Source organism: Phaethon aethereus (assembly GCF_964289735.1).
Source record: "Phaethon aethereus genome assembly, chromosome: 5".
NCBI classification, from domain to species: Eukaryota; Metazoa; Chordata; class Aves; order Phaethontiformes; family Phaethontidae; genus Phaethon; species Phaethon aethereus.
In genome coordinates this window covers 54,103,155-54,121,288 of record NC_138579.1, presented here as the reverse complement: position 1 = coordinate 54,121,288, position 18,134 = coordinate 54,103,155, and positions in this window count along the sequence as shown.

Genomic DNA, 18,134 nt, shown 5'->3' with positions numbered 1-18,134 from the left:
TGGCGAGGTGTAGGAGTAGGGGTTCGATCCACCAAGAACCACATGGCCATGCTTTCCCAGAAGGAGCCACTGCAAACCTACTGCATCTATTTTTTATATATGTACATACATATATTTTTAAATATATGCACTCTATATAATATATATTAAATACATAAGTTAAAATTAAATACATATATTTTAACATATATTTTTCTTCCGTCCTTCTGCCTCCTCCCTTTGTTTCTGAAATGAATTTTTCTTTCTTTACTCAACTGCTCAGTAGTTCCCAGCAGAAAGAGTTTCTCCCCGCAGGGGCTGGAGAGAGAAGTGCCCACCGCAGCGCCGCTGCTGCGACAGGGTGGCAGGACCCAAGCGCTGCTGCACGCTCCACCGACACAGAGCAAAACCCCGGTTGCCTGCCCCAAAATGTGCCCTTTATCCTCGTCTTCAGGGTGATGCCATCTGGCAGGTCCCTGCATGGGGTTTGCTAGGAACAGCAAGGCTGAGAAAGAGGACTGAAAGACAACGACCAGGCTTAGTTTATACGCCCTGGTCTTGCACCCGTGAGAGACAGCTGCCTGCCTTTGCAGGGTACCCCCCCCAAGGGCCAGGAGCCCTGCCCCACCAAAGTGGCTGCAGGTCAGTGGGGGAGATGCCCCCCACGCAGGGGGGTTCACCCACACCAGGTGGGCAGGCCAGCAACGCGCAGGGGCTTGAAGCCACCCATGCAGGGCGCATCCCATCACCACTCTGCATTCACTCCCCTCCTCCTGCCCCTCCGTGCATGCAGGGCGTTTCTCTCCCAGTTTTCTTCTTTTCTGTGGGAGGGGGCAGTTTTCCATGACCACATCAGTGTTTCTCAGGTCCCTCTCTGGCCTCACACCCCGCAGCCCTCCTTGCCTATGGGCAGCACCCCAATGGTCCTGCCCTTCATCCCTCCTGCCTCAACCATCCCTTTCTCTGGGTAACAGGGGAGGGAAGGTCAGCGCTTCCCTCCGGCTGCTGGAGGGAGTTTTCCTGAGTGCCCTAAGAGATGCCACTTCACTGCCAGCCCCACGCCTTTGTTTTGGAAGGGTCTTTTCTCCCGCCACCGAACCTTTGAGAGTTCAGAGCACCCAAATCTCTGTGGATGACACAAACCTTGTGCACTGCCCAACCAAAGCCAGGAAGGAAAAACGCCTTTTCCTTAGGATCCAGTGCCAGATCCTGGATCCTGTGGACCCCAACCCTTCTCCATTCAAACCAAGGCTCAGCCCCTCTGCGGTTTTACACACCCCCCCCGGCAGCATCACTGGCTGAGGCTCCCGCTTACCTGGGAGGAGCAGAGAGAAGCGCTGAGCTCCCTGCCGAAGGCAACGGGCGGGCTGGGATCTGCGAGCGTCCCAAGGTGATGCAGCTCTCAACTTATAGTGACATTTGATCGTCTGGAGGAGCCGATTGGCCCCAGACCCCCTGTGCTGGGCAGGGAAGGGAGCGGGGATGGGGGGAGCAAGGGAAGGGGGGAAAAAGGTCATACCATGTATAGGAGCAGCTGGAGGAATTGCATAGATGATGCTAAGATGGGAGGGGCACGTTTGGAGAAAAAAAACCCTCCAGGGCTTATGTTTCTATATTTACAACTCCACCAGGCAGGCAGAGCTTCAAGAGGGGTATCTGATGTAAAGGCACCTCAGAAACAAGTTGTGGGGACCACGCAGCTCCGTGGGACATGGTCCCTGCTTAAAACCTGGCCAGGGCACCCCGGCAATCTCAACACACAGCCGTGGCCTCTGCTCCCAGCTGGGCAGGGGGTCCTCCCTGCTGCCCCTCTACATGTAAACGGCTTCGGCTGTGGTGTAGGGATAAGCCGGCGGTGGGCTTGGGGACCTCTGACACACGACGTTCTTTGAAACGAGCGGTCGCAGGGCATGCGAGAAGCCATAAGCACATAGCACACGTGTCGCCTGTGGGTTTGTGCATGGGTGGCTGGTGGCACGCACCCACCCCTCGCTGAGCTACCAGGGCTCTGCCACGCGTCTGGGCTTGAGGGTACCCGGAACAAGAAGCAAGAGAGCAGGAATGCAGGCAGGAGCACTTGTCTGACCTCAGAGCCCTTCTTAGCACAATACAAAAGCATTAAAGTAAGGACATCATAGAGAGGGCAAAGCCCAGATGGCGGGACCCCACCTAGAATCCTCTGGGTGCCTGGAGGGGCTATGCCGGCAGAGGATTTGCAGTGCCTTGCACAACCCTCTGGCTCGCAGTTTCCATTTCACTAAACCTCGCAGGCTCTAGCTACTCACCCCCTCCCTCCTGCCCCTCTCCCCTTGGCAGGGCTCCCCGGCGAGGCAGAGCGTGCCCGCCGCTGTGCCTGGCAGCCCCAGCACCCCCTTTCTCCCAGCCTGTAGGAGCAGAGAAAAGCTTTTGGAGCTGCGGAACAGGCGCTATTTTTGGCCCGGGTCACAGATCAATTCCTGCCCACTCTTTCCCTGCCACTTGCAGGAACGGGTCCCCAGCCAAGGATGTAGAGACAAGCTTTTAAAGCCGTGGAGCGGGAGCGCAGCGCTGCAGCCTGCCATTCACCAGGTAACGCGCACGAGCAAAAATCCCCTCTCCAGCTTGTATTCTCCAGCCGTCCGGCAGCTTATCCCCCCGCCTCCCTCCTGCCACCCAGCTCGAGCCAATGCTTTTGTTACTTGTCGGGTGGGAGGGGGACAGCGCATCCGTCCTCAGCGCCCTGGCTTCGGCCAGGGGCGTGCCGGGTGGGGGAGCCGGGGCGGGCACCCCGCGCTGCCGAGGAGAGCGGCACCCGCACGGGGACGTGCGGCCGGACCCAGCGCCGCGGCCTCCGCTCCCCCTCCCCGGCTCCGTGGAGAGCGCCAGCGCAGCGAGCCAGCTTTCACGCCGCGTTTTCAGCGCCATCAAGCATTTTTGCCATCTCCCACTGGCTCATTCTTCTCAGGCGCTCCACCGGCTGGGCACGTCTCCAAGAAACACTGTTATTTGCCCAAACTGGCAGCAGAGCAGGGAGGTACGGGAGGGGAGCCCCTCAGCTGTTTCTCCTTTTATATTAGCGGTGGGCCTGTCTTGGCCACGGTATCCGCCAGCCTCCTTCGCCGGCCTGCCGGGGGCATCGCAACTCGGGTCTCCCGCCCCGAGGACGGGATCAGTCCGTTGAAAAGGAAGCACGTCTGTGCAAGCGCGCGAGAAGCCGGGGCTTACGCCGGGGCGGTTCTGGGCAGATGCGAGGCTGAACGCTCCCGTGGTCCCGTCTGGCCCGTTTGCTGCAGGAGCAACGCGAGCATCTTGCGGGGTTGCGCAGCCTCTGCCGCTCGTGCACCGGCAGTAGCGGAGGGAAGCGCTCCACAGCGCTCCGATTTCCCTCTAACCATCTTGACAAATATGACGTTGACGCGGGCCACGGGAGGGACAGGTAACCAGATGTTTCTGCCTGCTGCAGCTTTATTTCCAAATAGATGAGATGCAAACATTGCTGCCTGCAGCATCCCCTTAGTTCCTGTACACGCGCGCCTGCACTCAGCTCAGTTCCTGGCCTGGACACATTGGGCAACTGCTCCAGACAAGGTCTGTCTTTACCTTATGCATCACGCCCGTGCTCAGTCTTCCCCATCGCCACTCCCTGCAAGCACGGCCCGTCTGCTTAGTGCTGTCCCAGAGGACGGCTGCGCGCCCTGCGGGCTGCCTCTGTCAGAGTGCTCGTGCCCATGTCGTGCATCCTTGTTTCCAGTGCCAGCATGATCTGGTTCTCTCTTCCCACAGGACTGAGGGGATCTGCTCCCATCCCTCTGGAAAGAGAGCTGGCTTATCTGATGCCCACATCTTCCGTTTGCCCTGCTGTCCTCCGGTTTACAACCAAGGCTCATTCCCCACAGCCCATTTGATGTTTGCCCTTTCTTCTCTTTGTGGGTCTCTCTATCCACTTCGGCACATAACTGTAATCCTCTCCAGTATCTGTTTCATGCCGTAGCCACATGCCCTGTGCTTTTCACACATACCTACGTCTAGTCCTTATTTCACCTCTTGATGCCATCCCACAGCCGTTTCCTGCTCTAGGGTATATATTTTGCACTGGCTTGACGTCATCTCTTCTCCTGCATCAGCAGCAAGGTGTACTTGGACTCGCCTCTGAGCTGCTGCAGCGCAGCCATGCCAGCCTAGACAGCAAGCAAGCCACCACCTTGTGCTCCCTACTGATCGCATGGACCAGATGAGGGAGAGACGATCATGACTGTGGCCGCGTTTCTACCAAAAGCTATCAGATTTTGTTAGACGAGGGTACAGTGAGCACCTATCTTTGGAGAAGACCCTCTCCCCAGCTGCCAGGTTAGGAGACAGCACCAAGGCCAACGAGAGCACACGTGCAAGTCACAGTCATGAACCAGGGTCTCAAGCTGCATAGTCCATCCATCTGCTGACCTCAAGCCAGAGCCTGGCATGCATTTACAGCGACAGCATCTCCACCTGGGAGAGGATATAGCAAACCGGTGTTCCTCCTTGAATAGGAACTACGGGCTGGGGCAGAGATCTAGAGAAGTTTCCACTAGGTAACCTACCCCAATATCACATTTCTTTTTGGTTGGTAGGAGCACCCAGACCGGTTATTTGAGACGGGCCACAGGAATATATGGCATAGCAGGGCCACTTGCAGTGGAGCTGTAACCAGCACTTCTCATCTTTTCGGGCTGTTGGCTGACCTATTGCAGCAGCCGGTGCACTCAGGAGGAGACGCCTTTAAATACAGTACACACACATGAGCCCTGAGAATTTTACAAATTGCATAAAGATGTATACTTTGGTCAAATGCTCATCTTTTTTTTTTTTTTCTTTTTTCTTTTTTTTTTAAATACCCTCACCCCCCACGCTCATTGCACACCAGTCAGTGGGCAGCATTTCCAAGGATCACTGCTTCCTACAGCTGGCTGGTGCTCAGCCAGCAAGCTGAAAAAGTGCTGTGAAAGTGCATCTGGAAACCTCTACAGCCCTAGAAGTCTGAAATCCTACCTGTGGCTCCACATTCATTAAAGACTGCGGAGTTTATAAATAAAATCAGCTTCATCCTTGCCATAAAACAGGTCCTCTTTCACAACCCAGGAGAGATCTAATTCCTGACGTGAAACAATACCTATCCCTTATTCACCAGCTGCTGAACCAACACTGAGAAAACTGACCTAATATGAAAGTGGATCCTGCTTTGGCCAGCGAGTTGGGCCAGAAGACCTCCTGAGGTCTTTCCTCACCCAAACTTGCCCATGCCTCTGCACTTACTTACACCTTTGTGCTAGAGCTACAGAGGAATTTCCACTGACACCTTCTTTCATTCAAGAATGGTTAAGTTATCCAAAGCGAATTTGTTTGCAAAGAAAATATGTTTTGAGTCATTCCATCATTCATAGTCTGAATGTTTCTTTTTTTTATCCCTCTCTGAAGTAATTTTCAAAACAACATCTTCTGGTGTGGGTTTTTTTTTTTTTTTTTGCATGATACAGCTATTCTGGTTTTGGTATGTTTGTCCACTTGTACAGAAACACTTGAAGTTATCCAGGAAAATATATTGATTAAGCTGACTGGGGAAGGGTGGGGATGTGCTTTTCTGTTTTTGTGATGCTCAATTATAAACGCTTTACCATGATTCAGGGCAGGTGGGAAGTGGGAATCATGAAAGCCATTTGGGAAGGAAAAGTAAATTCTTATCCAATACCGCCCCCCCGCCCTTCTTCTCTTCATCCCACCCCAGAGAAAGTGATTCTGCAGTGAGGTTTAATCAGCTTTTCAAGGTTAGAGTAGATGCCCTACGTTCACTGAAACACTCTTTCCAACTTAATTGAAGTAGCTGTCAATAAAAAGGCAGATCAGATAGTGACTCAGTAAGTACGCTCAGAGAAAGAGCAGAATATTTATATATATAATCAATTATTTTCTGTTCCTGGCTAAAATCCAATGACCTGTTTTATGCAGCTGGTCAAGCAGAGATCAGATAGCCTTAAACTTTAAAACCGGTTCCTCCAAGTATCAGCATACCGCTGCCATTTTACTGGCGATGACGGGATCCTGAGGAATCTGAAAAACAGCTCAAATGGGCCTAGCAAAGACCATGCGTCCACCCCGGCTCCTCTAATAACCCCATTCGGGCTTGGGACCTCTGTCCTCAGCTTGTCCCCCCACTCCCCCCGCTAGAAGAGACCTGGCGCAGCGCTTGCCATGCGCAGTGATGCAACCCTCTGCAGCAGCCGCTCAGATACGGGGGAGGGCGAGTATTTGCCAGGCTGTGGGCTCACCTACCTGAATTCTGGAAGGTGGCTGGGGAACCTTAGGGTGCCAAGACCTTCTCCTGATGACATCTCAAAGGTTCAGGGGTATAAAAATGAGAATAAAGGGCAACAAACAAGCTTTCTCTTATTGATGACCAAACTACTTATGTACGCCTCCATCCACCTTCCTGGTACTGCTGTTCTCCTCCTTGCATCTGGAGGGAGGGAGTCAATCAGCACTTCTGTGGAGGACTCTAGCATGTCATCACTTCTGTGAAACTCAGTCAGTAGGAGAACCTGGCCCCGTCTTATCCCCTCTTATCCTGTAAGAGCAGAAACTCTACAGCTTTGCATAAGAAATAGGGAGGGATCTGAACACCTCCTACTTCAGCATCAGATGCAAACATAAGCCAGCTTTGCGCATCATTTATGCAGCTGATGCTGCAAATACACTCATTAGGCTGTTGTGGTTTTGGTGGTGACAGTGGCAGAGCAGGGTACAACGTGTCCTTAGGCATTTTTAAATTCTGTTGAAATTTTCTTATTCATAACAGGTTTTTTTCTAAGTTTCCAGTTGGGTTGGCTCTGGTTGTTATTGTTGGGGTTTTTTCAGTGTTGGAGACACACAAAGTCTCCAACAAAGTGCTTCTAAAAGACAACGGCAGTTTTGAGACGTTGAAGTCATCAGTCAAAGAGGAATTAATTGCATTAGGGTATTTGCATGAAGGATTGAGCACCCACCCCCCAAATACTTCCACAGGTCAGCACTACTCTAAGGAGCAGCGTGTCCTGCACAGCCAAGTGTGATCTCATCAGTCATCAGGGAGGCAGATAGGGAGAAAGAAAATTAAGAGCTTGCCTCCAATACCAACCCAAAGATACCAGCATCTGCATCCCTTCCATGAGAACTGGCCTCATCAGATGGACCACAACTCTGATGAATGTGGGAAACACTTTGCTATCTTGATCCATGACAGAGTAACTCAAAGTCAGATTAGAGGTACCTTACTGCACGGGGTCAATGAGCAACAAGGCTTCGCGGGCTGGGTACTGGAGAAGCAGCAAGAATTTGCCTTCAGAGTTGGCTTGCTGGCATAGCTCACCAGCATTTCAAAAGCCAAATGGAACTGACCAAGCTTAACCCAGGTGTAAAGCCGCTTTGGAGACCTGCAGAGAAAGGGCTCTTCCATACCCCCATCTCCCTGTGAGCACATTTAACCTACCAGCCGCCTTGGCTGGTAGCCTTCACCCACACTGAAAGGCTCCTGAAAGGCTGTGAAAAAGCAAAGCCCAAGCTGGGATGAAATGCCCAGGGGCCAAGAGGCGGTAAACAACTGCAAGGCATTTGGGCAGCTCACGTATTCAGCCAGGGCAAAGGCAGGTATTGGTGACTACCCGCTCACTTTAGCAGCCTAGCCCTGATCTTAGAGTCAAACTGCACACAAACCCCCAAGCAAAATTCACCAAACGATTCAATTAACTCCAAACCCCCTCTGCTCCCAGGACAGCATTTTCCCACACTTGCACCCCCCGCATACAGCACGTCCCTCGCCTGGAACAAGCAGAACCAGAGCCAGAATTTGTGCTCTTCCTCTCCAGGGACGGTAACAATCAAAGCACAGCTCCAAATTTGCATTTTGCAACCCTGACTTTTGCAAAACAGTAAATCTGACCGGCAAACTAGAAAAGCCTCCAACTGGTTTCATTGCCTGGAGCTACTCAGCTAGAATATCTGTCCTGGCAGCATCACCATCACCTGCCCTTCACCTCTCTGGTACTTCAGATGCCGAAGTTTGCAGGGCCAAAGCTGGGAGCGTGCAATGGTGTTACACGATAGCCCTTCACGCTAATTTTAGGCAATGGAACTTTTCATGCTTTCAAAAAGGAGTCACTCCTTATTTATTTTTGAGAAACCTCTTGTACTTATTTGCTACTGTAAATACTCTTTTCCATCTGATGTTTTGGACTTACCTACAGGGCTCTAGAAATCGCAAGAAAACAGCACCTGAAATGATCTCAAAGGAACGATGACCTGTTAATTTTTGTAAAGCAAGCCAAGTAACACAATGCATGCAACAGGCAAGTGATTGCAGATGGAAACAAATCACACATCAGTAAGTACTGAATTTCGTCTTTCTTCCGTTGATATCGATTCCTGATTTTTGTGGTAGACCGTTGCTCCATTACTCAGCTGTTTGCTTTGGGAGATGTGCTTGCTCCATCTGCTTTAGACATCTAAAGTGCAGTCCCTGTGGGATTCAGGACACCTTGCACACCCTAGAGGTAGACTAGATGTCTTTCTGAAGTTAAGGGATCAGGCCAGACAACTCAAGACATACCCAGGGACTCATCCTCAGGCTATTTACACCTAAATGGATGAGGCAGACAGTGAGGACCAAATCTGAGCAGCAGGATGGGAGCCAGGACCAGTGCCTGGAGCTGCTGTTTTGGGCTGTTCCTGGAGGAGGTGAATGAGGCAGGAGAGCAGCCGAGGTGCTCACAGCAGTCACCCACAGCCTCCCCACAACCTCAGGGAAGGACTACCTTGCAAAGCACCTTTGATTCAGTAATTATACTTGCAATTTGCTGCTTTCATGCTTTAAAGTGCTTGCTCATATAAATTCCAATGATATTTCCCCTTACTTTGCTTCAACCTCCCCCCCTATTCTTCCTGTCACCCTCAAAAGCCCCAAGCCCAGGACAAGTTTTTTCTATTTATTTGAAGGATGAAGAGTACATGTTTTTAGCATTGCTAAACCACTATTACTTAGACTTACTGTGACAAGATTAAGCACCTTTCTGAAATTTACAATCTAAATCAAATTGTTCCACTGCAGCCAAAACCCTCAGGGGACCTAATGCAAAATCACACGGAAAACGCCTGTGGTCTGTCTCATCATTATCAGAATCCTTGTAACAGGTCCATCGCTTCTGAAGCAAATACTAGCTCCAATTGCACTTCTTGTCACTGTCAGATCAATTGTTTACCTGTTGTAATATATCTATCTATATATAGATAGATAGGTAAAGATATCTTATGCAGCATTAGGAAAAGTGTGTTGAGCTGGCAAGAGTTACCAGTAGACCAACCTCAGAGCCTTGTTCAGCAGCATATCAGCTGCCACCTCATTATTTATAGCCACCCCATTCTTTGAGCCTGTTTATCTTCCTTCTCTAAGGTGGTGGCGGTGGGAGGGGAAGCTCTGACATTCAGGCCCACGTGTCCCCAAGTCTGACCTTTCCTTCAGAGAGCAGAAACTGCAGACACATTTCAAGGAGCAAAGTCATATGGAAACTCTAGAGCCTCATGTCCACCATCTCACTGGAGGCCCAGTGCAGAGCTGCAAGCAAAGGCTGAGCAGACATCTGTTAATTGGCCAGCACATATATATAAGGATGGTCATAAAAAAGAGCCTATAATTATTTTATACCTGGAAAAAGAACCAGATGAAGTCTAGACCCCAGTCTCGAGGCAGAACAAGTGCTATATAAAAACATAACATTCAAAATAGACTTGAGTTTTCCATCAGCTAAGCTTTCCCCAAGTTTAAATGATGCTGGTTTATGGCCTGCAGGAAGTAGGCATTGCAATGGTCATGAGCCATTTTTCAATGCCATCTCGCATATCTTCTTGTAGAATTGTCCGTTAAAGTTTGTTGGAAAAAAAGCAGCCCTGACGCCTGCTATGGAAAGACAAGCAGCACATCTCACTGTTACTGCAGCTCCCGCAGATTTATTTACGAGTGGATGCTGTACAAAAGCACGTTCCCCTTCTGCATAATCTAGACAGGACAGGGAAAGAAGAAATTGGAGAGAAACAACACATTGAGATGTGCCTCAAGGTCAGAGAACTGAGAGCCCATGTAGGGGTTCCGGACCCTCTCTTTGGGCACCATTGACCTGCCAGGGGAATGGTAATTTGGGACAGCATGGCAGCACGAGAAACACAGGCAGTGAACAGATACAGGGACCAGGAAAGCATCACCCTTCACCAGGCTTCAAAGATAAGCTTAATCCTGCATGAAAGACTCACTCAATGCCTCAGTTTGTCCTTGTTACACTCAAAATGCAGCAGTCACAGAAAAAGATAGAGCTACGATTTTATAACAAGAGCCTCATGTGCCAATGCTATGAAAAATACGATATTGTGAAAAATGAATGTAGGAAAGGCAGGGAGCAGTCAGCTACCGAGTAAGACCAGACCAGTAACTGCTATAGAGAGGCACAGCCTGTTCTTCTTTTTACTCACACAAGCAAGAGGAGTCCCCACGAGCGCTCTTCACACCCCTCGGAGAGCGGAGGTCCCAGCGACATGCAGAGATGCGCAGCAGGGCTGGAAGCAGGCTGGCTTTGCACAGGTTGCCACCACAGTAGTTGTGCTGTGGTTTCTCCACAGCAAATTCGCCTGCAGGAGCTTTTCATTTTAGCAAAAGATGAGCAGAAGCACTTCACAGATGCCACGTTTTCTTCTGAAACCAGCCATAATTCCCTGCACTTGCTGCCAAGAGAAACGAGCCTTCATTCCCTCTCAGCATTGCCCAAGATACATACCCAGAGCATCTGTGCTGCACCATCCCTTTTTTGGGGGCTCTTTCACCATTCTGGTAACACCACTGCCACTCCCCCCACCACATGCACACCACGTTACTTTGGGAGGAGAAACAGTGCATCATAAAGTTAATTTAATTGTGGAAAATATTCCCCTGGTAGATACAGGTACCTCGTAAAGAGCTACGCACATCTGCTCGAAGCCAGGTCTTTCCCTGGTTCCTCACCACCGCTAGAGCACTCTGGCCTCCCTGGAGGGTTTCCACATAACCTGCTCACTTCTGTGCTGCAGCCAGAACCTGAATTACGGCAGTTGTTTCTGTTGAAACCACATCTAGGTCCACATGGGCTTTAAGTGGGGAAAATATACCCTGGAAATTAATCCTCCTTAGAGAAGGAATCTCACACAATCAGCGTGGGGGGGGCTTTTCTGCACTCTCCAAGCTGGCAGGGCTCAGGAATAGTAACATGAGAAGTTTCTGGCCATCCTTTCCACCAGCCAACTGCAGAACAGAGTTGAAACAAATTGGTGCAACCAGTTCGCATGCATGCAAGGGCACAGTAGCACTACTTTCACCTCAAGCCGGGACATCTCTATACACCCCATTGCTGCTTGAAATGGAAAAATTGAAAAAACTTGTCAGTTGGCAGAGGAAGGGATGAATGGAGGAAGATGGGACCAGATGGTGTCCATGCTTCTCAGCGGTCTCTGAGGAACACAGACTCCTTGAATTCCTCCCTCCAGGAGGAGCTGAAAAGGATGGAGAGAATGAGGATACCAATAAGCAGAAAGATGACAGCAAGAAGTGCTCTGTTCCTAACTCTCCTGTTTCTAACACTTTAGGAAAGCATAGGTAGGTGTAGCACAAGTTATTTGCTGCCTCTACACCATAGAAATGTTATTACTTGGAAGGTCATCTCCATAAAAAAGGTTTTTCATTAGATGGTTCCAGATAGGGTAGTCAGCTCATTAGAGTGCTGGGTTCCTGTACAGACAGCTATATTGACCTCATGTACAAGCAGGCTATAGAGGATTTTTTTAATAGATGGCATCACCAGTGATTTTTGTTGAACCCTGTAACACCACTAAGGTCTACCAGTTGGGCAGCTAAACTCTCTGCTTCCCCTAGCTCCCCAGGAAGTCTTCTGCATGCTGCTCCACCTCTCACCCAAACACTGCTCATTCCCAATTTGCAGTCAATTACCCCCAATAACAATGAAGAATGCAGCAAGATGACAAGGATGTCCTAAATGGGGCAGGCACACAGAAAGCCTCTTTTCTGCATACATCAAGCTCCTTTTCATGATGTCACTCAGCCTGATGTTTCTTCTCCTCCACTTTCCACTCAAGCAGAGAGTTGCAAGGTCAAGGAAAACAGTTTTGCTGCAGGAACTCCTACATCAACAAAATTCTCAGAGTTGCCATCATTACAATATCTTCCTCAAATTTTATTAAATGCTTACAAAAAAAAATCCAGGACACGCAGTAAATTTAAGCAGAAAGCAAACTGATACAGGAGGAGAGGGAAGCTGCCCTCCCTCCAGGAGGGCAGAAACAAGTTGCAAAATTACGTTGACATGAGAAAAGAGCAGGAATAAGACTTTAAAGAAGGGCTGAGGGACATGCTAACACCATGAAGTATGAAGACCTGGGAGAGATCAGAAACAGCCCTGGGAGCAGTTTTACAGGCCTCAGGCCCAAGACCGGAGTGCCACTCTTTAGGGCCTCAGTTTCCCCTTGTTTGTTCACAGCAAGCCCTGACCTCCCCAAAGAAGCAGTGGGTCATCCCCATCACTAGGATGCCTTTTCACCATGGCAGCTTCCAGCATAAGAGAAGCAGCTGTTTCACAGGTATCTTGTCCACCTCCAGGGGCATAGCAGGCAGGTTATTGACATGCCCACCACCTCTGACACTCAGAAGTGTTTCAATCACTGGCACTGGAGCCCACAGGTTAGAGAATAAGCAAATCCCTTTCCCAGAGAAAGGAGATAATACCAGTGATCAGCACTCCTCACCTGGGAAAGGAGACCTCCAACGCATATTAAACAGGGAGAGGAAGGCAGCAGCTATTTGAAACAAAGCTGCTATTGCCACTGTCGAGACAGAAGAGTGGCAGTAACATTTTGGCATGGGTATGTAACTGCGATTAAAGGCTCACCTGGGAACTAAAAAAAAAACCCCAAAAAACCCCAGGACTACGTTGAATGTGATTTGATGTACACAGAGAGACCAATAGATGGGAGTCCCTCAGAGCAGATGTTGTACAGGGACAGAGGCTATACTGTGAACAGGGGAAGGCTTCGCCCACAGCTGGCGCCAACAGGGTGGCAAGCAGTCTTTGCAGTCCCCTCATGCTCAGGACCTGCCCATTACCCTCCTTTCAAATGCTGATTCTTTTACCAGGTTTCTGTAATCTCTCCATACCACCCAGCCACCAGGAGCCCCAAGAGTAGAAATTCTTCATTGTAGTAGCAAAAGCCCTGCAAGCTCAGCAGGGCAGCAGATCCCTCTCTTCCAACACTTGAGAAAGAAGAGAGGGAACAGGCAGATTAAAAAAAAAAAAAAAGCCAAAGAGTCAGGCAGAAAGTTAAAACAGGGATGGGTTTCGCCAGCTGATCTAGTTCCTTTCATCCAACCAGAGGCAGCGTGGGGTATTGCTCACACCCCGAGAGGAGTCAGGCTGTGCCAAAGCAGACTGACATCAGGCAGGAGGAGAAGAGAAACATCCTTCAATTATCTTCTGTGGAGCAGAGGAAATAGTGGCATTGTCGGTCGCATCGAGCCAGGACCAAGCTCAGCTGCAAGACAAGAAAACAAGTTTATGCATACCATTTGGCTTGCCACGATCGATACAGGGGCTGCATCTAGTCTAGCAATTACAGGTGGTTTTCTCCCACCCATTTGCACAAAGCCCTGTGAAGAAACCCATACAGCTTTGGCACTGCAGGACAGCCGATGTGCTATGTGCCCGTGGTGCAGCAGATGCCAAGGGCTGCATGTCCAGCAGAGGTCACGACTGCCCAGGCAGCGGGAAGGACGTGCTCCTGCCCAGCCATCTCCTCCTCCGGAGGAGATTAGCAGGTTTCCTTCAGGCCTGAGAAAGCCACTAAAGCAGAAGACATGTTCCTACAGCCCCCAGCAGCCACAGGTCTTTGCCTGGGACCATCTGCAGTGGTATCAGGTTCCTGCAGCTCTCAGTCTGCCCTGCACTGGACAGCTGGCGCAGCTGAGGGACTCCAGCACGCAAATGACTTTTCCATCGCGTGATAAATGACTCCTCCATGCCGGCGGTCTCCCCACTGTTCCCAGTTTGGGGTTGACTGCAGAAGGAGCAGAGTCCAGAAGAACAGTTGGGGTCCAAGAGTGGGTGACCTCCCCTCCACCCACAGGCACTTAAGCAGGGAAACTTAACCCTTTGAAAGCCTCTTGACAGAGACTCTAGCTCAATTTCCTTCCCGTTTATCACAAACCCACCCAAGTTTCTCAGGCAGTATTTTCCCTGCTGCCCCTGGGTTTTCAGCTCTGGTCTTTCCACTGGCAGTACAGCAAGTCCGTCTGTCCCTTTGCTTTTGCTTCATTACACAGCAAGGGGGAAAACGCTCATAAATCTTCCTTGTTGCAGAATTTCTCCTGAGCGCACAAAGCTCTGAAGGAGACTTCGACAAAGCCAAGCATGACAGGGAAGGCAAATAAATTAAGAGCCGATTTGCCTTTGCCATCTCTTAGCATCTCTCTGCCTCACTAGTCAAACACACAGACTCCAGCACAGTCACATGCCATAAAGTTACCACCCACAAGGTCTCCAAGACCCACAGTACAGCATGTTAAGTCAGATGGGATGCTGAGGTAGTAGCAAGAAGTGATTTTAAGAGCACAGACTATTGTAAGAGACCACAAATCTGGAGGTTATAGAGCACAAAGCAGCCTTTAACTTTGGGAACAGAAGGAAAGTTTTCCTGGTGCATGCAGACTGTATGTAAACTTCCCACTCCAAGAAGTCCCATGCCCTCCTCAGTAGCATCTGGCAGTTTGCAGCAAATCCTAGGCATGATCCAGCTCTGACCCATGTGGGAAGCTGCATTTTTCTGGGGTGCAGCAGCCCGTAAGGCAAGGAAAGCACTTGAAGAGATGATCAGTAGTTGGGAAGTTCACTGCCCTGCCTTTTTAGTATTCCCGGCAGAATAAGCTTGAAGCAGGTCAACCTTATAATTCTGGCTTAACAGTGCTGCCAGACCACAGCTCATCTTGTACTACAGGCTGCCCATGGGACCACATTAAACAGGAGCAGATGAAGTCATTCCACAATCAATCCTAACACGAGATGCATGTACTAGCTCACCTTGCAGCAGGTAAGAGTCACCCAAGCAATCACCAGTTCCTATATAAACAGAACCAGAGTAGTGTTGCACAGGAGGAAGTGTGCACCTCTCCAACTGAGGCATTTTGCCTTTCTGACCCAGAAGAATCTAGAATATCCACAGGGCTTCAGAAGAGAGCAGGTATATGGTGGAGCAGGCGCTCAGCCTTCTTTTGGCTGGTGCAAACTTGTTTCTAAGAGTAGCTCTTGGAATAGAGCAAGTCCTAATCCCAGCCTTGTGCCTAAGGCATGAAGCTGATAAGCCACTGGGAATGCCCAACAGTTGTCACCCCCAACTGGCACAAATCCCCTCCGAGCCCCTCGCCAAAACAGTGGGAGGTTTCTCATGCCTGCAGCCAAAATAAATGCATCAGTTGGTAGCAGTATACCACCTGCTAGACCCTGCCCACCACAGCTTCTGCTCTGGAGAACAGGTTGTCCACTGTAGTGAGGTCTGGACCTTGAAGGCTTTGTGCCCCACATGCCATCTCTTCAGTGCTTTCATTTACTGACTTTTTTTTGCGGGAGGCGGGGGTGTTTGGGGTTTTATTTATTTGTTGGGGTTTGGGGGGGGGGGGTTTGTTTGTTCTAGAGTCATCCTTCTTTCCCCCATTCACAACCAGTTTTGGCCGATACACCGCCTGCTTGCTCAGTACAGATCAGCTTCCCAGCCCTGTGCTGACAGTAGCAATGCAAGCCCAAAAGTAACACTGGGCACTCAAGCACAAATTCTGCACTTAAGAGTTTTATTTCGGTTAATTTTCCCACACAGTAGGTCTCATGCTACACACCCATGCTAACCAGAGTGGGTTGGGAGCCACCAGGAACCGAGCAGAGCACATACTATAGTCCCTCTGGGCAACCCTGACATCACTCCACCTCCTCTTCCTTGTTTCAGGATGCTCAGTTGCATCCAGCACCAGGGATTAAGGGGCTCAGTGATTTATGCCTCATTTCATAGCAGAACTCCGCAACTCTGTGCTGAGCAAGAGCCTGGGCAGAGTCAGATTTCTTGCTGGGAGCTGCCAAAGAGTCACTGCAGATCAGAGGCTGGGTGTTTGGTGTTGCCCAGCCTTGCTCAGGAAGTGACAGAGGAGAATTGAGAGTAATTTTATCTTTCTATCCCCAACACAGACCCTTAGCTCCACCGTGCAGGAAATCTGACTGGTGCTCACCAGAAAGGAGATGGTGGCGAGTTAGCAACAGAGAGCTGGGAAAGCAGCTGTGCATCCCCCCAGGGGCAGCACTGTTGGCCAAAGGGCATCCAGCTGCCATTGCCTTTGGGGATAAGGCCCAACTCAGACCACAACCCATTTCTGATTCATTGAAGACTGGGTGATACAGGGAGGACAGCAGCAATGCTCTCCAAGGGAAAGAGAAAACTAGGTTTTGTCAGTGCAGGAGGAGGTCACCACCGTGCTTGCTGCGTCAAGAGTTGGTGTTGTGACAAAGCACTTTCCTCACCAGATGAACGCAGCTTTAAGTCCTGTGTTTCACAGGGATGTCTTCCTGCCAGCTGAAATCAATCAAGGCCAGTATTGACTTTGATTCAAATGACATGTAGTTTATGGCTGTTCTGTTGTACACAATGTTGTATCAGAGTATTAATAACTGGAGTCTGGTAAGCCATGAAAACATTCCTGATTTGTGCCTCTGGAGAATGTTTCAAAGCTTCAAAATTTCAGACCTGCTCTGTTTCTCTTGATGTTTCATTCCAAGTCCCATCAGGACTTGCCAAGACACGAACATCTGGGGTCCCAAGGAGCTCTCACTGGATTTTGCGCTAACACCAGGAGTGGGAGCACTCCAAGTTCCCCCAGTACATCTCTTGCCCTGCCACACCACCCCCAAGATTGGCTGAGGCTACTTTGGGAGACTAAAGAAACCAAGTCTGATGCTCTCTTCCCACAATACTGACTCCATACTCATAGCTTTTGGAGAGAGGAAGAGGAGGTCTTATGTATGACTACTTCAGAGTCTAGTCCAGGGCTAAGCCCACACCAGCTCTAAGCTTTGTGTTTTCTTCCAGGAGATGACAATGTTGATAACAGTATCATCCTCCATCCAGCCTGCTCCCATCCGCCACCACCTTTCTCCCCCTCCCACCTTACCAAAGCCAGGGAAGGACAACCTGCGACTTCAGCGGTTGCTGAAGAAGGCAGCCAAGAAGAACGCTGTCCTAGCTTCAGAGCAAGCCAAGTCCTTTCGGTCCAGCCTCTCTCCTGTGAATGAGGCCAGTCCCGACCTAGAGCACAATGAGAGCACTCCCCCAGCAGAGACCCCTGAAACCACACCACCCTGCACCACCAGCCTGCTGACCCGCCTCTCTGTCAAGCCCATCACCCACCGCGTCCCTTCCCCTTTCCGCAAGAGCAAGCCTTTCACACTGAAAGTCACTGAGCAGAGGCGCATTGCTGAACACCTCATGGTCACAACCTCCCCAGCCATGCCCCTGCTACACAAGCCAGGAACTCCCAAGACTCCACAGCAGCCTGAAGGCACGGACACCCACCTTCCCTCTCCACACAACCCTTTGATATCTGTTTTCCCCCAGCCTCCTCCTTCTAGTACACCCAGTAAAGAAAGGGCACCAGAGGTTACCTGTGTCTCCAAGGTGCACGCTTATTTCCACAGTGTCAAGCCACCCAGGGCTAAGACACCCACATCAAATCAGACCCAAGGAACCATCATCCATGAAGACAAAAGGCCACTTTCTCCAGCACCTGAAACAAGCTGCTCTGAACCATCTCCAGGGCAGATACCCAGTCTGCTTGATGACGGCAACGCCACGGCTCCCGTTCTGGAGCCCCTCCTCCTTTCTGCTGCAGAGGCAGAGCCTCCTAATCAAGCTCCCAGGCCTGCTCCTACTGAAGACTCCATCAAGGCCCCTTCACCCAAGCCCAGCACCTCTAACACCCACACCAATAAGCCTACGACCCACAGAAGTGACACTGAAATATCTGGATCAGAGAGAGCTCCTGAATTACCCAAGCAAGA